Consider the following 23,603-nt stretch of genomic DNA (forward strand, 5'->3'; position numbering starts at 1 on the left):
CTTCTGGGGATGTGCCAGTTCTGATTTTTTTGTAATGCAGAGGTGGAAACCACACACCCCTGGTTGTTCTCGTCATCATCATCACCATCACCACCACCACACTGTGGACTGGGGTGCAGGCAATGGTATTCACTGGGGGATGGGGGGGGTCAGACTGACCAAAGCAACATTGTAGTTTTGTGACACAAGGTCCCATCCCTTTTCTAGGTGTGTTGCAACATTGCGTGCCTGCCCAACAGAAATCCTGCACATACCACTGTGTGCAGGGAAAGTCCAGTGAAGAGAGAATAATTTGCCTAACTTCTCTTAGTGAACCTATAGCAGGAAAAATTTGAATGAGGGACCTTCTGCTTCACAGTGCATTGCATGAATTCAACATAGTAGCCAACATTTTCTTATGTGGAAGGAAAAATAAATAAATTCATAAAGAGTATGGGGCCTTGTTTCCCAAATGGCTTGTAAAGTTAACAATCTGAGAGAGTTTCTGTACAGCAATGCAAGTTTGGCAACCCACCCCTAACATTAACATTTTATTTCGACAAGCCTTAGAGACATCCACCAAATAAATAGCTGAACACTTTATAGAGCTGCTGTTAGAGAATTAAACCAGAGTTTACAAGAATTACATAGCATACCTACTATAAAATAAGAAAGCTGGAGCTCTGGAGCTCCAAAGGGCAGGGATTAATAACTGAAGACCCCTGAAGAAGCCAAAAAGATGCTGTTTATTTTCACCAATTACTAGTCCAGAAGCAAAAGAGGGAACAGACAGCAATATTATTGGGGAAATATGAGGGACCCGTAACCTATCTTGCAAATATAGTTGCTGTGCAGGTCAGACTTTCTATAGCAGTTTTATCCAAACTGCTGTCCTACACAAGTGTTGCCTGCTACCATCTTGGGGTGATGGGGCTTGTAGTCCAACATGTCTGGTGGACACTAGGAAAGGATGCTCTAAACAATGATTACATGCAGTTGCTGAAATTGGTTCAAACCCTAACCTGCTTCTACCCAGTTTGTCAGTCCTGCCTATCAGCTTACTCTACCCAATGCAGGCATAATGTTGGGACAGAACTTTTGTGTTTGCGATTTCTAGATGGGGCTAGAAGGCTGATTACACAAATGGGGCACCATGCAGTACAGTTCAGTGTCTAAGAGTTGTGAACTGAAAATCCAGAAATCCTAAGAGCCTGAGGAAAGACTAAAGCTTTATTTAAGGCCAACATCTGATTGGTTACACTGGGCAATTAGAGTTCCAGAATAATTAACCCATCTCTACTGCCTACCTCAAAGCAACTGATATTTACAGGTACGCTGCCTCCAAACACAGCGATTCTATTGAGGGTGAAAAAAATGCCTGTCATGAATCAGTCTAATTTAATCCCACTGAAAATAGCAAATCCAATCACATAGTTATGCCTTGTTGAAGTAGTACTTTCTGGTGTGCTTCCTGTCCTTTTACTGAGTAAATGAAACCCCCTGACCTCATTCATCCTCTCAGCCTCTCCTCCCTCCCCAAATTCACAAATGTATGTACAGCTGAGGAATAAATCAAGCAAATAAAGCAAGCAAACAGGACATGTGTGTGATGTCATCATGAGACAAATCCCACACTTCTGTGTTTGTATCACGGTACTGTTTCATGATGAATATTTTGTCAGTTGCCTCCTTTGCCCCCTTGTGGACACCTATCCATCCTGCCATCTCTTGAAGAATTATTGTGCCTGCTGGACTACAATAAACATCCAGCCAGTGTTTAATCTTCAGATGCATTTTCAATGTTAAAAAAACAATCGAAAGCATTTTTCCTATTGATTTTTCAATGGCTGCTTGAACTAAAAAAAATCATCCCATGTTCAGTCTGAGATTCCACTTTTGTATTGCTTTATTTGCCTTCTATTGCTTATTTGCATTTGAAATAAAAACTGGAGGTCAAATGTAGGGATACCATATCCGGGCTGTAGAAATCCACGTGGCCATTAGACATCTTCAGAAAGTTAGTCTTCAGCACTGGATATCCTGGCTGTCATCTAGCAGCTGTCTAGAATTCTGCAGCTCTGATACAGAGGTCTTCCTCAAGTGGCGTCGTACAGCAAGGGTGAAGTGTAGAGGTATCACACCACCAGCAGAGGTATGTACTGTTAAAGCCTTGTCCTTCCCAGTCACAAGGTATAGATGGACCACCCAAAGGGCTGAACAAAGAAGAATGGATGCCTATGAATTACGATGCCAGAGAAAATTGTTGAAAGAACCTTGGATCACAAGAAGAACCGATCATTCAATCCTAGATGTGATAAAACCAGACAGCTCACTGGAAGAATTAATAGTGAAGCTAAAGCTTAAGTATTTTGAACACATAATACAGAAACCAGAGTCTTTGGAGAAGACCCTAATGGGTGAAAAAAACAAAGGCAATAGAAGAAGAAACCAGCAGAAGACAAGATGGCTGGACAACATCACTGGTGTCATAAATATCAGCTTACAAGAACACAAAAGGCAAACTGGCAAAACGTTATCTATCTTGTCACAAAGATTCGGAAGCAGCTGAACCACAACGAACTGACGGGAGCATGATGGAGCCCAGTTCTTTGCCATTGTCCCCATCAACATCACACAGTTTGACCACCAGATGGCAGTTGCCAACCTCAGCATACAACTTCTTAAATAGAAGATTAGTCTAAGGAAGTTTAAGTGCATGTAAAGATGTATGGAAACTCTCAGGTTATGTGGTCAATGCGGCAATAGCAGAGTGCAGAATCCTGGCCTCTAGATCAGCAATGCCAAGTCCACCCGTGCCCCCCAAATTAGGGATCCTGTACAGGCCAAAGACTCAGCAATGGAATTCATGCAGATCAGTAATGGAGTAATTCAAGAATGAAGGGGAATAGTGCCTGTAACTTTGTTTTCCTCTGGCTTTGAAACCCTGGGTATTTAGCTAGGTGCTATTGCTGCTCTTTCCTTGGCCCATATCTATTGTGTCTATGAAGTCAGAATCAAGCTCACCTTGAAGGAGACTTTTCTTATCCATCTGTCTCTTTGTTGAAAACGCAGGAGACTGATTTTGGGTGACTCTTCTTATGGTTGCAATTTTAAGGACTGTCATGATGAGATCTTAAACTTCAAGATTTACCCCGGCACTTTTACACCAGCTTTGTAAAGTCCTGCCTCCCAACATCTTTGGATACTTTTTTCTTCTTGTCTCAGTTGCAGCGTATCAAGATACAGAACTCCGTTATACTGGGTTAACTAGTTAGTCCAAGAAGCTCAATATTACCTACTCAAATTGTGTAGCACTTTGAATCTGAAGGAGAAAATGTCCTTTAGAGCATACAGGGCCTCCTACCTTTGTCTCCTTAAAGCAAATGTGTCTTTTCCTTAGACCAGTGTTGTCCAAACTTGGCCACTTTTAAGATGAGTGGACTTCAACTCCCAGAATTCCCCAGCCAGCCATGCTGGCTGGGGAATTCTGGGAGTTGAAGTCCACTCATCTTAAAGTGGCCAAGTTTGGACAACACTGCCTTAGACCGTGTACCAGCAGCTGTACCCAGGAAAATTTTTTGCTGCTAAGCCTGAATTTGAAGCACTGCAAACTCTGTTGCTTATACTGGTTGGCAGCAAGAATTCTCTAAAGCCTTTGAGGACAGGAGGTTCTACCCCGAGTCCTGCAGGGGACTGACCTTATGGTAGATGCCTGACTCACAAGTCTTCACAGGCTCCTGCCACTTTGGTCAAAATGACAAAAGAAGCATCAATTATCATCATGCGTGAGGCAAGTTTTGAATCTAGGTTTTATTCATTTTTCACTTGGCTAAAATATTAGTGCAAAAAATAAGGGGGGGGATGCAAAGAAAGAGAGCTTTCAAGCTTCTAAATGCCACACTCATGTAATAGGAAGAAATGGCTCTTTTCTTAGCAGAAGATGATCTGCCAGTCGACAGAGGCTTGTAATAGGGAGGCCAAGTCTTCTGAGGGTCAAATCCTGAAACTCAGGGAGCAGAGCCTCAGAGCCAAAGAGTGAAGCTGGCCGCACCTGCTGTGCAGAGTAGAGGGCCCTCAATAGGACATGGGAATGGCCATGCTTCTTCCGGGGTCTCTGGCATGGAAATGGTTCCACATGGGAGCATGCAAGAAATACTGAAAAGGGCTATGGCCATGGCTCAAAAGCAAAGCATGGGCTCTCCCTGCAGAAGGACACATGTCTATCTCCTGGCGCCACAGTGCAAAGGATCAGGCATCAGAAAATCTCCTCTCTTTCCAAAAGCAGTCAGAGCAGATGATATTTGTCTACACGTAATTGGACTCATATGTTGTGCTACAATGCAGTTGGCTGGCTTGTGGCTTAGCATGTTACATGAGCCCGGCCATTGTGGTTTATTGAATAAATAAACCATGGCTTGACATATCCAAACTGAGTCAGAAAATAGCTCTCAAACTATATAGAAAAGAGTTTAGGCCCCTTGGGTGCTACCACCTCCTTGTTGGGACATTTTACTACTTTACTGACAGGGAAGAACTTAAACCTCTGAAATGTCAAATCTTCTGAACCTGGATCAAGAAGCTCTCCATCAGTTCCATACTCGTCATGTCCCTGCTGCCTCTCTTGACTGTGAGATCAAAAGAAGTACCTCAGAGGAACCCAACTAAAATATGCCTTAATTCTTATAATGCTGAAAACACTGCACAGTGGACAATTATCTGCCACAGTGGAAGGGACATGGGGAGACAGAAGTTCAAACCACTATTTCGTTATAAAGAACACCAGTGGACAGTGACTGTTTTCACACATTGCACTAAGAACACAATTACTTCTTTTTCATTTGATAGGCAGGATGCCTTAAATGTTGGTGGCTGAGAAGTGACAGGAGAAGAGGGCTATTGGCCTGCAGTACAGACTACTAACGTCCCAAAAGCATCTTGTTGGTCATTGTGTGACACTGAATGTTGGACTAGATGGGCCTATAGCCTGATCCAGCAGGGCTCTTCTGAGGCTCTTTTTCTACTGCACTTTCTCTTGGAGAACTCTAGGGCAGTTTACAAAAGAACAATTAAGAACCACCTTAAAACCACAAACAATAAATCCAACAATCCAAAAAGTATAAATCTGTAAAAATATAACAAAAGTCAAAGGCTTGTTTTAAAAAGTGTTTTCTAAACAGATAACTGGTTTCTGGAGCATTTGTCACCCCATAAGTAAGTCCCACTGTGATTCATGCTTTGGTCATCTATGTTCATATTATTATAAAGCACCCTGCAAGGGGCTGCCCTTGAAGGACACCGGAAAACTGCAACAGGTCCAGAGTGCAGCTGCTCGAGCCCATAACTGCTCATCAATCCCCATGTAATCTCACTGTTTCATGTGTTGCACTGGTTACCAGTTTGTTTCTGGGTGCAACTCAAAGTTCTGGTTGTCATCTTTACAGCTTTTCATGGTTCAGGACATGGATATCTGTGGGTCTGCCCTCTACCAGCAGTCTCTGCCTGAAATTCAGAGGAGAAGGCTCCCTCTGGGTCCCAACCCTTCGGGAACAGCATCTGCAGGGATCCCAGGTAAAAGCCTTCTCAGTTGCTGACCCCTTTTCTGTCCCTTGATATCAGAGGAGCCCCAACTCTGTTAGCTTTTTATAAAACCATTTAAGGCCTGGCTATTCTAGAAGGCCTTTAGAGGCCGAGGGGTCATTTTAGTCTCTCCAGATGAGGATGGTATTAGGGTTGTTTCTCAGCTTATGGGCTGTCATTTACCACATTGTTATTTTACTGTGGTTACGTTTATACTGTGGTACTTCATTTTCATCTTATTTTGGCGGTCTATAAGCCATTCAGGGTCAGATATGATTGGAACAGCATATAGGCCTAGTAAAATAAAAAATAAATTTAAAACGTGCCTCAGCGAAAATATTACCTTCATTGGTTTCCTGAAAGAATGGTGTGGAAACCACTTGCATGTCCCCCCACAGAAAATTCCAAAGTTGGGGTCCTGCCACTGAGAAGGTTACTTCTGGCCTCCACACTAGGAGCTGAGACCACTGGGCTGGACACTGGGGGAACTACACACCCATTCCTTTGGAGAGGATGCTGCTTGGCCCAGTAGTTTATCGTCCTAATTCCCAGGCCTGAGAACCACCTATCCCCAGTACTTCTCTCTTATCTGGATCCAGCTTCAGGTTTTTACCTCTGATCCATGCCATCGCTACCTCCATGTAACTATCAAATATCTGCTCAGCTTCTTTTGATGGAAAAGAGAGGTGGAAAAGAGAGGTGGAGCTGAGCGTTACCAGCATCATGATGACCCCCTCCCCAATTCCTCTGGAGTTGGACATCAAACAGCAGGGGAAAAAGGAGAAGATTCTGTACAACTCAGCTTACTCATGGTTTCCTGGTAGGTTGCAACTGGCTGGATTTGCATATAACATACTAAGCTATAAAACATGATTTACAAAAAAAGTAACAGGTGAATTCATACAACACACTATACCAGAATCTAGCCATATGAGTCAGTGTGACATGAACTGCTATTGTTCACCCTGACCAACTTGGCAATTCTTTTTGTGGAAAAAAAATAACCAAAAAAGAAAGCATATATTCTAGGCTGTTTTAAAAAAAGGGGGAAAAAACCCAGAACAAAACAAGATGGGGAGCAGGATTTTTAGTTTAAAACCTTGTTTTTGAAAAGGGGGAGAACTACATTACACCTGGAGATGAGACACTGTTGGAAGGGGCAAGGTACCCAGGATCTTTTATGTGCTGCTTCAGAGAAGATGGAAGGCAGGAGAGAATGGGAGGGGAAAGAAAAGCGCGTCAAAGAGAAAAATCAAAAGACAGATGAAAGGCATGCCAGTGGCCTTTCAGCCCTCACAGGCCAGCTGCGGGTTCACTTTGTAACCTGAAGTCCCATCAGAAAATGAATGAGAAGGAATAAAGTGTGGGGGCGGGCAGGCGGGTAGGTGGAGAGCAGCTGTCTAGACACAGCCAGGCTGCAGCAACAAAACCCTGTATTAACACACACGCACACACACAGGCGTGCACCCTGCAATTTACTTCTCTGACTTTTTGCAGCGTGTGGCCAAATATGCAAGATAGCGTTAAAGAGACGCAACGAGCAGCGGCAGCCATAAAACTTTGCAGTGTATCCCCCCAACCCCCAGCCTCGAACAGGAATCTCGTGGAGCTGCCATTCAGACTTCTCAGTGGGGGAGACGGAGAGGAGGGGAAAGAGACCCCTCGCCTCTTGCACACAACGCACCTGAGGCCTTCCGCCCTGGGGCTCAGAGTGGGAATTGGTGGCTGGTCTAAAATACCAGCGTTTGGTACCTAACATTTTTGAGGGAGAGAATGTAGCAAAGAGAAGAAGAGCTGTCCTCCTTCTTTTCCTCCCTCCTAAAATGTTAAGGAACAGTAAAAGTTGTTAAAAAAAAAATGATACACATCCTCCTAGCTCTAATTGCTCCCCAAAGAAGTTCATTTCTCCTTCCGCCCTCTATTTCTCACTCCTCTTTTCAGTTGATGATGCTGTAACATTTTGTGTCTCAACTGTTCCTGAACCAGTCAAATAAATGTCAGTTTTCCACACTTCTTGTTTTTTCCTTGTCACCTCCCACAGTGGGGGAAGTGACAGGAGTTCATAAAAAACAATGGAGGAATCTGGGGTTTGAGGGGAACAATGATTTGGGTAGCACAGTGCCCTGTTTCTTCTTCCCATCCCCTAGAAAGATAACAACCACCATAGTTTCTATCTTTGGCCTTCAATACGAATTGGGTAATTCCTTTTCCCAAAAATGTGGTGAGTTATTCTAGAATTTTCCCATCTAGTATTCCCTATGTTCTGGAAACTCAAAGGTCCTTCTTGTGCCATTTCAAATTGTTTTTGTTCTAATATGCAAATTCAATACATTGTCATATATAATGTGGAAGTGCATTTTCCAACCATGCGCTGGGGGGGGGGCTAGCTCCCTTCCAAACTCGTAGCAGGAAGAGGCGACCTGTGTCCTTCTAAATCAGTGTTTTTCAAACATGGCAACTTTAAGGTGTGTAGATTTCAGCTCCCAGAATTCTGGGAGTCAAAGTCCACACATCTTACAGTTGCCAAGTCTGGAAAAACACTCTTCTAAATGTTGCTGAACTACAACTCCCAGCACTGGCCAGGCTGTCTGGAATTGTTGGCGGTTGTGGGATGAGCAACATTTGTAGAGACACAAATTGACTATCCCTCTCTAAGGTCCTCAATCATTTAGCAGGCTTAAAATTTACTCAGCTTCTCATTGCTATTAGAGGAATCTTTGAGAGTTTTCAGGCATGCCAAAGGAATGGAAGCTATTTGGAAAAAATGTCTTCTAAGAGAGAGAAAAAGACCCTTACCTGTTTTAGAATGAAATCCTCTACTCAGTTATCTGGAATAGGACCTACTGATCTCAGAGGCTTAAATTCTGAGTCAGGACGAATGCCTTTGTATGCCCATTTATATGATTGTACTGTTGGTGTCTGAAAGAGCGTTAGCTGCAGGATAATCTAAGCTCTGTACAGTTCACGTGTGCTGCGAGTAGCACTAAGTCGTTTTGAACAGCTCGGTTGTCTCCCCCCAGCTCTCTAGTGAGGGTGAAGTGGGAAAAACCTGCATATAAAGCAAGAAGCAAATTTCACTGTAACCTCTGATCCGCCAAATAGCACAGAACAGCATACAACGTTCAGCTGCCTGCTCTATTTTCCTTAAGCTGGCCACCCCATACAGCTTTAGCCCTTCCTCCTCCTCCTCCTCCTTATCCTGGCTCCAAAAGACTGAGGGGAGCCCCCAGCAGCTCCCCAGTTCCCTCCCACACCTTCCTCATTGATTTGCAAAATCCGTTCTCAGGTGTCAGACTTTCTGAGTTGCGGCTTTGAGGCTCTGCTGAACTTCGGCTGTTTCCTTTAATATGTCAGCAAGGAATTCATTTGCACGCATGCACAGAGAAAAATTCTGCCCGTTGCGGGGGGGGGGGGGAGATCTCCGCTTAGCACGGCCTGAATTAAGAGCAGCAATTCAGGAGACCCGCTTGGGATTAATCAGCAGGGGATGGGCCCCCCTGCCTAGGATTTGCCCATTCTGCTGACAGCATCTCTGGGAATGTATTCAGCCCTGGCAACAAATTAGAATGGGAGTAAGGAGCTTAAGAAAGCAAGGCAACTCTCTGCCCCAGTTTCAAGCAGGCCCCCTAATCCCAGGGAGCCGGGAGAGGAGGTGGGGTAGACGGTGGGGGGCTCTTTTCCTGGGCCTGCCTGTCGGGGTATTCTGGGAGGCAATGGAGGAGCCGCCTTGCTGGACCTCACCCAGGAGCAGAAGCTGCCCTTGAACTGAAGGCCGCCTGCTGTTGCTCGCGGGAGAGTCCCAGCCAGTCCCAGACGCTTTGTGCCTCAGGCAGAAGAGCAAACAGAACAGCATCCCTCATTTCAAAGTCAAGGTGCAAGAGGCCCAGCCAACTGGTTGCTTTGACACTGGAGGGAAAACAGTGCCCCTTTCCTGGCAGTAAACGTGCAACTAAAATCAATGGCATCCCCAACTGTTTGCGCCTTTTCTGAAGCTGCAGGAAAGAGTTGAAGGCGCTGCTGTTTGTAATCACCCTACTTGCACATCTAGTGAACAGCTTTCTCTCCTATTTCATAAACCTCCTCAGCCACGGGGGACAGGGGGACAAAAGAAACAAACACATCCAACAAGGAAAGCCAAGCAGAGCTTTTTTTCAAACTGCTTTCAAGTTTCCTCTCAGAAGTCCTGGCATATACTGAATGCTTTGGAAAACAACGAGGTCTTCACGAGTCTGGCTAACTGATAGATTCTTGTCCTGAGCAAAGAGTTGCATCATGAGCTTTCCAGGTCCTCTGCTCCAAAATCCTCACCACAATCCTATTAGTTTGGTTAGCATTATCCTAACTGGGCCAGAGGGACAATGAACATTCAGAACGGAAGCCAACTGAAGATAAACGGCTAGACGCTATGCTACATCTAGCCATTTTGTTTTCAAGGACCACCGAATTTAAGGAAAAATTTACATTCTTGCCTGTGCACATTCCTCTTCAGAAATGTTTTCTTCTTGAGAAAAGCAAGAAGAATGGTGAACAAGTCGTCCTGTCACAGTCCAAATCTAATTCAAACCTATCTTTATCTTAACACCAACAGATGGGGACGGGTGCGGGCAGGGGGAGGTTGTCATCTGGATGAGCAATTCAGGAATGTAACAAATTGCCTAGGGAGATTGTCAAATCTTATATGCTTTCATGAAATGCTTGGAAAGATGCTTTGTCTGGAGTGTCTTGTCTCCATAGGTTATTTCCAATGACTTGGAAAGCACAGGCTTTCACAAAAGCTCTTTGTGTGTGTGTAGGGATATGTAAGTCTATAATCCACTATTCTCCTACTGCAAATAGGGATCTTGCAAACATGAAACTTCAGCGACTCTGAGGGCATTTTGTTTCGTCACCCACAGAAAATGCACGTTTGCCATGTCATCAAATGTTACCAACAGGAAACATGAGCTGACCCAGTCTTTAACTAGAATCCCAGTGTGATCTTTGTTGTGTTCAGAAGCAAGCATTTCCTATTTCATCATTTAGATAAAAGGACTTCTAGAACAGCATCATTGCAATTACATATTTGATACCCAACGAAGTACAAAGAATTTGCTGGAGGGCAGTGAAATAACAAGAAAGAAAAGGGTTGAACATGCATCCACTCATTCACTGAGAGCCAGGGTGCTGTCATAGTTAAGGTGATGGACCAGGGGCAAGGATACAAAGGTTCAGGCCCACCTTGGAAGCTCCCAGGGTGACTTTGAGCTAATCATTCTCTCTCAGCCCCATCTATCACATAGGGACTGTAGTTGTCAGAGAACAAAGGAGGATATAGTGTTATGTAGAACATTTGAATGAAAGATTGGTTCTAAATCTAATCAATCAATCTACCAGTTCACTCTAAATTGTCTTGTCCCCCAGTGGGAGATTGTCTACAAATAAAAAACAAAGATTGCCCATTTGAAGTTTGTTATAAGCGTTTGGATGCAAATTGACTGCCATTCATGTTCTGTTAGAACCCATTCAGGTTCAAAGACCACTCACATTGTGGAGTCCTTGGGGTTCTCTGAGCTTGGTTGTTTTCTTGCAAATGTTTCGTTACCCAGCTAGGTAACATCTTCAGTGCTAGAAGGGAGTGGGGTTTATATACAGTAGCTTGCCCTGTCAGTGTTGGTGGGGGTGTTGTTTCCTCCTTGGTAGTTCCTTGATTAGGCAGTTCCTTGGTAGTTGGCAGTTCTTTGGTAGTTTCTTGATTTACTGAAGACAACCCACACTAACCAAGTACTCCATTACCAAAGTAACAACCCAACCTCCCACAAGAGGAGCTGTGTAAGTACATTATTCAAATGAGTGCAAATGGACTGCAGCAACCCAGAACAGCAGGAAAAGGAAACAGACCACCTATACAACATCTTCCATCAAAATGGATATCCATGCAACTTTATCAAAACGTGTCAACCTACTACAGCGTAACCAACACAAGCTATGAAAAGGATAACACTGCCATACATCAGAAACATCTCAGAAACATCCAACAGATTATTACAACGACATGGCATCTCTGTAGCACACAAACCAACTAAAGCCCTCCAAAACATTTTAAGTAAACCAAAAGACCCAATAGTCCAAGAAGAAAAAGCAGGAGTCATCTACAGCATAGTGTAAGGACTGTAACAACCACTATGTAGGACAGATAAGCAGAAGGCTAGCAAAGCACATCCATGAACACCAACTAGCAGTCAGAAGACACAATGAAAATTCCTTATTCTCACAACACATGAACGGACTTCATAGTTTCAACTGGGAAACTGTCAGCATTTCAGACCAAGCTAAATCCAAAAAACAGGATGGAATTCCTGGAAGTTTGGTATTCAGGCAAGTGAGCCATCAACAGGCACACAGAGATAAACATCTACACACTATTCAAAAGAGACAAAAAAAAGAAAACGAAAAGACCAGAACACTTCCTCACCAGCAGTCAACATCCAGATAAGCAGAGATTAACACTAGGATTAACACCAGACAAACAATCAAGCAGTAAACAGTAGCCTTATCAAGGAATTACCAAGGAGAAAACAACACCTCACCAACACTGACAGGGCAAGCTACTGTATATAAACAGAGAGCAAACCCCACTCCCTTCTAGTACTGAAGATGTTACCTAGCCAGGTAATGAAATGTCTGCAAAAAAACAACCAAGCTCAGAGAATCTCAAGGACTCCACAGTTGAACCCTGAGCTACATATATTCTCTTCTATTGGTACCACTTACATTATTCCATATTCTTGGTATTGTTCCTGGAAATGTGGTTGCTGCCAGATAATGCATATAGCAAAGTCAGAAAGGAGGAGGAGGAGGAGGAGGAGGAGGAGGAGGAGGAGGAGGAGGAGGAGGAGGAGGAGGAGGAGGATCTCTATCAGCTCTCTTTTCTTTCAGCTCTTCAGTCCTAGAATTTAGCTCTCCAAAAGGAGAAATCAACTCTCCAGGGACCAGAAGAGCATGTTTGTTTGATAGCAAACGCAATAAAAGGGAGCCATATTTCGGTATTATACATCTCGATATTTATTGCTTTCTGATATTGTGGGTTAGTTTCTCCAACAGAGCAGCTAACCTTCTGTACACATTTTTGAGAGACCTTTGAGTATCCTTCAGGCCTCTGCTTCTATTATTTAAATCTGTGTCATTCTCAAATGTCATCAAATGCTCTGAAAAGCACACTTGGGATTTGTAATATTACTTTCCTAGTTGCAGGTTTTATTTATCCACAGGAAATTTGTTAATTCAGTGTGAATTATTTATTAAATGATGTCATGTACAGAAAGGTTGAAATATGTTTCAAAGACCCATTAAGTTCAACGGGTCTTAGCAACTATACATGTTGCAACTCGAATTAACATATTAAGTATGCCTTACTTTTATGTTGTTATTAAAACCTTGTAAATCTCTAAAAATAAAACTGAATACAATTTGAAATTATGTTTGCACAAATTGTCCCAGCATTAAGAAGACATTACCGAATATACTGATTTTGCAATGCCCTCCCAATGTATGCAAACATTTTTTTCTATTTGAAACTCTGCTCAGTTAAAAAGCAGTTATCTATATATCTATCGGCTGGATAGCATACTGGTTAGAGTGCTGCCTTTTTATGCGTGAGACTGGCGTTCGAATCCCGGCTGGTACCTACCTTATCAGTAGGAGTCCTTGGGCAAAACTCCTAACACTTTACCTGCCTACCTCAGATATGAGAGTGACACGAACTAAGAGAGTCATGCTGGCTTGGATGTCACCCAGATTAACAAGGTCTGTGCCAGTTGTTGGGGAACCAGGACAATCTGACGATGTGGGCTACTGGAACAAACCATATATGGACGAGACAAGAGAACCTGGAATTGATGGAATGCTACTACAGCAGTAGACCTAATGAGAGGGGATATATGAAACATATGAGGGAACTATGGATGGACAGAAGACCTACACCCACACTAACTGAGAAACAGCTAGTTACCCAACACTTCAACGTAGTGAAGAGGAAGCTGCTCTCACAACTTGAGATAGACCATCAACACGTATCCCCTGCCAGTCATCAAATACCCTGCTGGTATAGTGAGCTGGCCACAGGAGGACATGGAGGCTGCTGATGTGAAGATCTGGAAGCTCCTCACAATGTATGGAGGTTTCCACCCCAAATCCAACACCCAGAGACTGTACACCAGTCAGAAATAGGGTGGGCGGGGTCTGGTGAGTGTCAAAGCCACTGTCCTGGATGAAACCCAGCGCATCCAGGAATACATCAGTAACATGGCACCCAAAGATGAGCCACTGAGAGAATGCCTGAGGCAACAGCAGACATGGGAGGAAGTTCAAGCAGAGAAGTGCCATGGCAAGACAAGCCCCTGTATGGGATGTACCATTGAGATACAGCTGAGGTGGCTGACACTGGGAAATCCTACTAGTGGCTGGAAAGGGCTGGGCTAAAAGACAGCACTGAGGCACTGATCATAGCAGCACAAGAACAGGCACTAAGCACCAGATCCATAGAGGCAGGGGTCTACCACATTAGACAGGACCCAAGGTGCAGATTGTGCAAAGAGGCCTCAGAGAGTCCAACACATAGTGGCAGGGTGTAAGATGCAGGCAGGAACAGCATACACTGAACAGCACAACCAAATAGCTAGCATTGTGTACAGGAACATCTGCAGAGTGCTAGACCCTCCCAAGTCCAGATGGGAAATTCCTCAGAAGGTCGTGGAAAATAACAGGGCTAAGACCTTGTGGAACTTCTAGATCCAGACGGACAGACAGGTACTGGCCAATCAACCAGACATTGTGGTAGTAGACAAGGACCAGAAGACAGTGGTGGTGATAGATGTAGCGGTGTCAAGCAACAGCGACATCAGGAAGAAGGAGTATGAGAAGCTGGAGAAGTACCAAGGCCAGAAGGAGGAACTAGAGAGGATGTGGAAAGTAAATGCCAAAGTAGTCCCAGTGGTGATAGGAAGATTCGGGGCTGTGACTCCTAAGCTGGAAGAATGGCTCCAACAGATCCCAGGAACAACATCAGAGCTCTCTATCCAGAAGAGTGCAGTGCTAGGAACAGCTAAGATATTGCAAAGAATCCTCAAACTCCCAGACCTCTGGTAGAGGACCCAAGATTGAGGAAGACACATACCACCCATAGGGGTGAGGGGGATTTTGCTTCTAAAAATGAATTATTTAGAATATGAATCTTGCCTCTGAGTGCAAACAGAGCAAATACAGAAGCAAGAAAATGGATAAAGTAAAGCTGACTTTATTTTTCATCAAGGAATTCATTGGCTTCATTGAAAAACAGACCACCAGAAACGTTATCAAGGTTCAGTGCAGCTGGGTGCCAAACACCTGAATGGCAAGATAGGGATTGAGAGGGGAAACCTACTGTACCACTTTCCTTCCCTGGCCCCTTTTCCCTAAGGAGGAAACATGCCACAGGTCAACACGCAGATCCTGGGAAAGATCTCCATTTCCTGACTTGGTACACTCACCCCTGGCTTCTGTTGAATCCACTGGAGCACATCTGAAGGCAGCCCAGACATGCCAGTGTGTGTGTCTTCTAAGAAGCAGGACTGAGCTCTGGTTTTGTGTCCTTCCCCTTCTGTCATCTATCCTGCAGAAGTCTGTCATCCCAGCAGACGTCCAGAAGGCAAAGCAGCTGCAGCTTGCAGACAAGGGCCCCCCTCTTCTGTTCTGACAGTCTGTTGCTGGAGGTGGGACTATTCCTCTCAACCTCTGGGCTAGGGAAGGGGCATCTCCAAAGACCTCAGCAGCAGCAGCAGCAGCAGCAGCAGCAGCAGCAGCAGCAGCAGCAGCAGTTCTCTTTCATTCCCTGTTGGGCCGTCATGAACTGACCCACGGTCAGTTCTGGTACAGGATATGCATCCAAAGAGGAGTGAGGGAACAAAAAAGAAATGTGCAGCGAAAACGAGGTACACTATCTTCAGTTTACTTGTAAGCGCAAGGGAAAACTGTTGGAAATGCTAGGTTAACCCACTTGCTCACAAGTACAGGGTTTAGGGCTCCAGAATTGGTTGCCCAGCCATCCCCATCTTCCTGACCAGTGACCAGACCTGTATGAAGAGCAGAAAAAGGAAGTGTGGGAGGCCTTCTTAGCTATGCCTGCTAGGCAGATTCATAAGGAAATTGGAAAAAGATTCAGAAAGGTTTAATTTTCCCATAGGCATGCTACTATGGAAAATGTAAGAGTTGTCTTCATGTGGAACACGGATTGTCCTCTGCCAAAAGGCATGTGCACAGACAGTTTTCAGATGGAAGTCATGATAGACATCCTGCCATTGTTCATTTCCTGTCCTGGTTCCTCTCCTGCAGGCTCACTTGAAAAGTTACTTGAGGTGAATAAGAATTGTCTCCCATTGACCAGATAGGGAAGTGCTGCAAGAGATGCTTCTTATCAGGCCAGAAATTATTAACAAAGATGGATGTGGCAAGGGTTTGTTTTAGTTTATAGAAAAATATTTTTAGAGCTACTAATTTTTGTGGCATGAACATAAAAACTCTGGGCAATCTGATTTTGCTGTTTTTTAGAGGATACCAAGATGTAATCTGCAGAAGCCAAGAAAGGCATTGCAATTACAGTCTGTGGATCTGATACCATTTTGTGGTTTTTTTTTCTTTTTTCTTTTTACTGTTTGAACATGTGTGATCATTGTGGCTGTTGTTCAAGTTAATGGCTAAGGAAATCAGTGTTTCATGAGTGCTCATACAGGTGTTTAACAGTAGTCTCCAAATTTAGTTTCAAGCACACACACAATACATGCACATACTGTGCACAATGCAACCACCTCTACACCTCCAGAGTAATTTTGTCTTATTTCAAGTTTTTCTTTGTAGTGAAATTGACAAGGAAGTGATTATGTTCTAGTCTAATCAAGATCATTCCATGTATTTGGAGGGATCACAGGAAGCCACCCACATTTAGAGAAAAAGGTCTTCCACATCTCCTGTTTGTACAGTTCTAACCTACCAGGGTTAAAGTAACATCTTAGGAGTGAAGGATAAGGCAAAACTCTTTCTGCTGTGTCCCAGAAAATGATCTGGTCTCAGGGGCCAAATTACTAGTGTTGTGAGACACTTGTACGCATCACCTGCTGATGAGAAGATCAGTTTTGGAGGGTAGGCTGTTTAGAATGAGCAAAGGAAGGTAAACGGTAATACTTCAAACTTCTCTGGAATTTTTCTCACCCCTCCACCCCCTAATGTTCTTAAGAAAGAAAATGTAAAAGATCTCCCGTTATGGGCCTTTTCTCACTTTCACCTGCCCATGGGGCAAACCTGTCCTAACAACATTTTCTTCCACCATGTTCCCATGATGTTGCCTTCATTTCATTCCCAGCAGCCCATGCCTGAAACAGCCTTAGCTTGTCCTTAGCTGTACCAGGGTTAAAGGAGCATTTCCCCCTTTCTCTGTCTGTTGAAGGGCTGCCTGTTAGACGTGGATGGAAGTCAGGTGACTTGCAGTGCCTGAAAACAGAGCCAACAGAAGCAGCAGGGATCAGCAATGAGGACCACCAATTTCATGCTAGTCTAGTTTTCTGCTGACCCAAGGATGACCATCCTTCAGCTCAACAGTGTGGAAAGGCCATATGTGTGGCTTGGACCTGAAGGAGTTGAGAATTTAGAAGGTACAGTGCACATCTCAACCCACAGGGGACACTCACAGCCAGGAGGATAGGACACTGGCCCAGATAGCTGGCACAAGGCAAGTCACCCTACAGTATGGAAGGCAATTCAGATGGGAAAAGGTCTGCTGAAAAAAGGACCTCAAGCACTTTACCTTCAGGGAGTGCTGGGTAGTCTTAGGATTATGGCATAGTTGGGAGTTAGGGGTGAGGTCTGGATTAGGAAATTGAAACAGAAAAATAGGAAATGAAGTTGTAGTGAATGGAGTTTAGGCAAATATCTACTCTTCGCAGTTGTATACAGTCTCTGCGAGAAGAAACTTCGGGCCAGAAAAGATAGTCCAATATAGAGGGAAGTGGGGAGTGTCCTGCAAAAGTGGGCTTTTCCTGCGCTTGGCTGACACAGAACACTGGGAAACCCCAGCAAGAAATTTACATGTGCACCTAACTTTTCTCTGGCATAAGATTCAGGTTACCTTAATATAGATTTGTTAAAGTGCTTTAGGCATTTTTACATAATCACATCCACATATGATCTACATATGCCACAAGGCCCCTTAGTTCTGTTGCCCTCTTCTCTTCTCTTCTCTTCTCTTCTCTTCTCTTCTCTTCTCTTCTCTTCTCTTCTCTTCTCTTCTCTTCTCTTCTCTTCTCTTCTCTCTTCTCTTCCCTTCCCTTCTCTTCTCTTCTCTCTTCTCTTCTCTTCTCTTCTCTTTTCTCTTCTCTTCTCTTCTCTTCTCTTCTCTTCTCTTCTCTTCTCTTCTCATCCTATCCTATCCTATCCTATCCTATCCTATCCTATCCTATCCTATCCTATCCTATCCTCATTCCATTCCATTCCATTCCATTCCATTCCAGGTATTAGCACACAGCTACCAACATACGCACTATTTCAAAATTTCTATCATCCCAGTTCTTCTTGAGTTTTTTGACTGAAACATTTCAGACTTAACATTGTTTCATTATATTTTATTGTAACACATATTGGATTGTGTGACAGTTTCCAACAACCATTGAGATGAAGCTAGGCCTAAGCCAGTCCGGATCTAAATCCTTCTTCAGCAATCATTTGTCTTCAGTAGCATCCACAAGACATGTGTTTGTCAAAATTGTAATGATCACCAGACAAGCCCCACCCCTTTTGTACATGTGTTGATGCTGCACACGTGTTCCAAATGGGTGGGGCTTGCATCACAATCTCTGTCTACCATCTTGCTCATGTAGACTCCACCCTGCACACACTGCTGTTTTTCAGGAAAACATTCATAGCTAGAACTCTAGAAGAGGACCCTGAAAAATCCTATTTTTTTCTAGCAAACAACTTCCATGCTAGAAGTAGATTAAGGGACAGAGCTGCAATCTGTAGATTTCTTCTGGCTTAGTGATAGAGCTGAGGGGCAGAATATGACTTGGTTTGCACATCAGTCTAACCTGACCTCTAATCATGGCTTGTTGGAGAAGTCATTATAGGCTGTAGTCACTTAGAACACAAAATCATAAAGAGAGGAAACCAACATGAAACAAACCAAATGTCAGCTTAGTGTGATGCAAGAGCCCAGCCTTGCTCGCCAGATGTTCCAGATTCAATACCAGGCATCCTTTTAAAAGGCACAGGGAGCAGGTGATAGAGAAAACCCATGCCTGAGACCCAGGAGAGCCTCCAACAGTTAAAGTGGATTATAATAGGCTAGATAAATGAATAGTCTGATCTGGCCTAAAGCAACTTCCTGTAATGATATTCCACTTGGTTCAGCAGAGCAAAAGAGATCCAGGAGCCCTGGCTGACTGCCATCACCATTTGCCTTGAAACAACCACTCAGCTTACTCTCTCCTCTCAATTAAAACTCCCCTTGCAGGGAATATGAAACTTGGCACTCCCTTCGAGGGGATTTTTAAAAAGAGATTTCTATAAATATTGACTTCTTCCTTTCTGCATTTCTGTAGCCATGCTTCCTTAATGTTTTCTAAAAAGATTCCACAAACCTATGTCTCTGCCCAGTAGAGTGACTGTTCTGCTTGCCTATGATGACATCTATGCTGAGCATATATTTAAAGGAACCAGGGCTCAGAGAGAGGAGGGGGAAAATCCCCTTGCAAAGAAAGTTCTGGTAAGGCAAATTACAAGCACTGCTATTGCCAGCAGGGCAAATTTATATGGACACTGTTCCTGCCTGCCTTGGCAGAAGGACACTGGGGGAAAGTATTTTCTTGGGAAGGAAACCTAGAAGCATAGGACATTAGATGCTGACATTAGATGGCTATTTTGATGGCTGAGACGGACAATGAAATGACATCTGCCAATTAAAATGGAGCACAATCCATCAGGAAGTTCTCCAGCAGAAGCCCCATTGGAAGAAGAAGTGGAAGCACTTCTTCCTTGCAGTGGGACTTAAGTAAGAAAATTTCCTGGCAGATCCTACCCCATGGACCAAATTAATCTCCCACTCCACTTCCCTTACAGGATCCAACACTCATTTCCTGAACAGGCACCATATCATAGGATTAACAGTCCAGTTAAGAAGTCCAAACATTGCAACTGAAGATTCCCAAGATCTTCAGTGGAGGCAACAAGAGCAGGAGGTAGACTTAGGAGAAACAAAACAATGAGTCAACCTTGGCAGACTGCAGCTACTGAATCTAAACTGAAAGCTTGAGCTAGAAGGCAATGCCACTGATTCTACAGTGTCCTACTTATTGAAATGGGACCTGTAGTAAATGCTTACATCAACCATATCCAGAATCACATCTACATGGAAAGTATTACTGGTATGTTGGGGACTGGATGAAATTATTTAGATTTACATCTGCCTGTTCCAAGCCACACAGTGCCAGTCAATAATGCCAGAGTGGGAAGATGAGGGAATGGTAATGTCAGGGACATGGTACAGTCCACACCACCACAGGAACCCTATACGTTGGGGCATTCTTAAAGCAACAATCTGAGCAGGGAGTGAGAATGTACAGTTGCACCCTCACATTACTTTTGCTTTAGGGTGTCACACGAGACATTTAATTTATTTTTTGTTTGTTTGTTTCAGAGTTTGTTGGAATCAAAGTAAATTAGGAGAAACGAAGAACGTCTGATGAGATTTCAGTTAGTTATACTTCCATCAGGTAGAATGCACAAGCCCATCAAGTTATGAGAAGTTCTGAAGTTCTGTTGCAGCTTGTTGCAGCTAAAAGTCATTTTTCTCTCTCTTTCATAACTAGAATTGCTTTTGCTAATCTAGTACCCTCCAGATATATTGTGACCACAACTTCTAGAAGTTCTGGCTAATGGGCGCTGCAGCTTTTTTGGCTTGGAACACTAGGAGCTGCAGCTGCTACACATCTGGAGGGCACCAGGCTGAGGAAGGTTGAATTAAAACCCACCTCATCAGTTACGGTGAACGATTTCACCATAAGATGTTCTGCAAGTTAAGATACTGAAAGAAAATTTTGTTTTCATTGTTGAATAGGAGCCAGTCGTGTCTCCTATAGCTAGGTCTTCCACAATCATGATTCGCCTCCACTAACATTTGGTTGAGAGGCAGTTTGGTCTAGTAGTTTCAATGCTGGACTAGGAACAGGGAAATCTGAGTTCTAGTCCTGCCTTAGACATGGAAGCCAGGTGGGTGACTTTAGGCCAGTCACTCTCTCTGAACCCAAGAAAGAAGGCAATGGCAAATCACTTTCAAAAATGTTATCAGGAAAACTGCATGGATGTTGGAGCCAAGGAGTCAAGACTGACTCAAGGGCACAGAATAAAAATATAAAAATGCTTGCTTGAAAAACAGGCGCTCCCTACCCCCATTCCCCAGAACTGCATTTATTGCTTATAAAATCACTGTGAACTGTGGATCTGTGAAGGATGTGGGCACCTACAAGTCGTGACATCAACACAAGGGATTGGCAGGACTGTAAAAGTCTTATTTTGCTTCTGTACAAGTACCTGAGCACTATTTGCTCCCTATCTTAACAATTCCCTACCTTTGCCCAATCCTGTGCATGCCGTATTACCCTTACAAAAATGTCCAGGAGCCAACTTCCCTGCCATCTAGAGGATGTACAGAACCCCTCTCCAAAGCAACAAAAAAGGGGTGGGGTGCGGGAACAGAAGTCAGGTGATTCCCTGATAGCTAGCCTATCCTTCATGGCACTGTAACCCCATTCAGTTTTCTTTGCTTAAAAAAAGAAAGAAAGATGTGAATGCTTATTTTCCAGTACTGGAGGGCATCTCCCCATTTTTAGTTCTAAGATGGCCCCTGCCTCCCCTCTCGCAGTATAACTTTCCTTCCCTCCCACTAAGTCAATCCCCCATCAATACTACACTAAGTGTTCCTTCAGCAATGTACCTTATTGTTGTGTTTTTATTCATCAATTGGAAGAATCCAGAGTCAAAAAAACTTTTCTTTCTTTTTGTTGCTTTATGACACATTGGGTCAAAACCGCTGCTGTCAGAAATTACAGAAATCCTGATTTATACAGAGCAAAATAGGGAAGTAACACAATGGTGAATGAGTAATATATTGAATTCTGCACATGAAAAACAAAACAAATATTTTAAAAAACCAAGACACAAAATTAACTCCTTTTATACTTAAAGCAATGAAACATGGGGAAGGGGGTGCAATCCCAGGACTGTTGTACTTGATTGAAAAAGAGACATAGAAATGGGTAAAGTTTCTTTTCAGCTGTTTGCAGTAAGAACAGATGGGTTGCCTTTTGACTGTTATAGCTGATACATAAAGTATCATATAGTAAAGGATTCAGCAGTCAAAAAATATGCTGCAGACTAGCACTGGGCAGAGAAACATTTAAGGCCTTGAAAAGATATTCAGATGCCAGGATGTGTCCATACCTACAAAGATCAGAATCATGCAGGAAATGGTTTTCCCTATGACAATCTACAGAAACAAAAATTGGATTTGTAGAAGAAGGATAGGAACAGTATTGATGGTGTTGGAAGTAGGTGTTGGAAAAGATTCCTGAGAATTCCATGGATAGCCAAGAAAATGAACGAATAGATCAGTGTTTCTTGACCTCAGCAACTTATCTGTATGGACTTCAACTCCCAGAATTCCTCAGCCAGCAAATGACCAGACTCAAATTGTCATACTTTCAACATATTTTGCAAAGACCTAGGTTTCTTGAGAAAACAATACAGTAAAGCTGGGAAAGGTAGAAGGAAAGAGAAGAGGATGACCAGCAGCAAGAAGGATTGACTCAGTTACAGTGGTGATGAGTGCACCATTGAAGACCTGAAGGACCAGGTTAGGGACAGATCATGATGGAGAAAATCTATCTACACAGTCCCTAAAAGTCAACGCCAACTTGAAAGCACACAATTGATCAACTAATCACCTGATACATAAGGCTACCCACCTACCCAAGGGTGAAACTGCCATCTGAACCTATACCACCAACATGTATTTAAAGCATGAAGAGGCAACAGACATGTTTTGAAAGCCCATGACTGGCTTCCATCCTCTGTCTGGCACATTTCTATGTATGGTTGAAGAGATGCATCTCTCCTTCATTTTTTCCAGTAAGAAACACCACTACTAACTTGCACATATGAAACTCATCTTCCAAACCCCATTTTTCCCAAATCTGACTATAAGCCCAAAGAGGAATTGTAAGCATTTTCATGCCTTTCTGAGAAAGAAAAGAAGGAGAATTAAGGAAGGGAAAGGAACCAAGATTCTTGAAATTAGCAAAGGCTCCTACTCTTTGGGAAGAGATCTATAAAAGTGCTTTTAAGATGCTTCAATTATTCAACAGCTCATTGGAATAGGGAGTTCTGGAAATTATGTCTTGATGGCTATCAGACTGCATATTTTTGTTTAATATGTCTTTTGCTCACAGCCCTTCCTTGAGCAACAAATACTTCTGAGCAGTCCATACAGGTGATTTCCTTTGGAGAAGAGAACCACAGAACATTCATTTCCCAACACACCAGCCGAGAAAGTTTTTTATAAGGGCAGAAGCCTGTAATTTTCTGCCAGAGAAATGAGTAATTCATGTCTAAGGTAAAGAGAAGAGTGTGCACTGAGGAATCGATTAGATAGAGCTTGACTCCTTCTTTGCACACCTTCCAAATACCTCACTGCCCTTCAACTCCTATCACTCCTCCTGGCACATTTTGCTAATATGACAAACCCTCTACATGCCTTTGGTGGTCTTTTTGGAAATATTTTCCCTTCCTATTTACCTAGAACACCAAGATCATCTGAAATCTTGTGACCTGCAGAATTCTAGAACAGAGTGTTCTCCCAGAGTTGATGGAAGAAAGATTGGGATTTTGTTGCAATTTTATGGGGCTTTTATAGAAGCTATGTTGGCTATGTCTAAAAACATGGAGGATATAAGGAGATGATAGCAGACCAATGCTTTAAGCACAGAATATCCATG

At 43.4% G+C, this 23,603-nt stretch overlaps 1 long non-coding RNA gene across 1 annotated transcript in view; it reads right to left on the reverse strand.

Annotated features, from left to right (window-relative positions):
• Nucleotides 1–23,603, reverse strand: part of LOC148216243 (uncharacterized) — a 41,961-nt gene that overhangs the window by 9,862 nt on the left and 8,496 nt on the right. The gene's annotated exons all lie outside the window — the stretch shown is intronic.

Source organism: Python bivittatus, unplaced genomic scaffold (genome assembly GCF_059951505.1).
Source record: "Python bivittatus isolate LINGU-HERP-01145 unplaced genomic scaffold, Pbiv_v1 ctg000220_np1212, whole genome shotgun sequence".
In the NCBI taxonomy this organism is placed as follows: Eukaryota; Metazoa; Chordata; class Lepidosauria; order Squamata; family Pythonidae; genus Python; species Python bivittatus.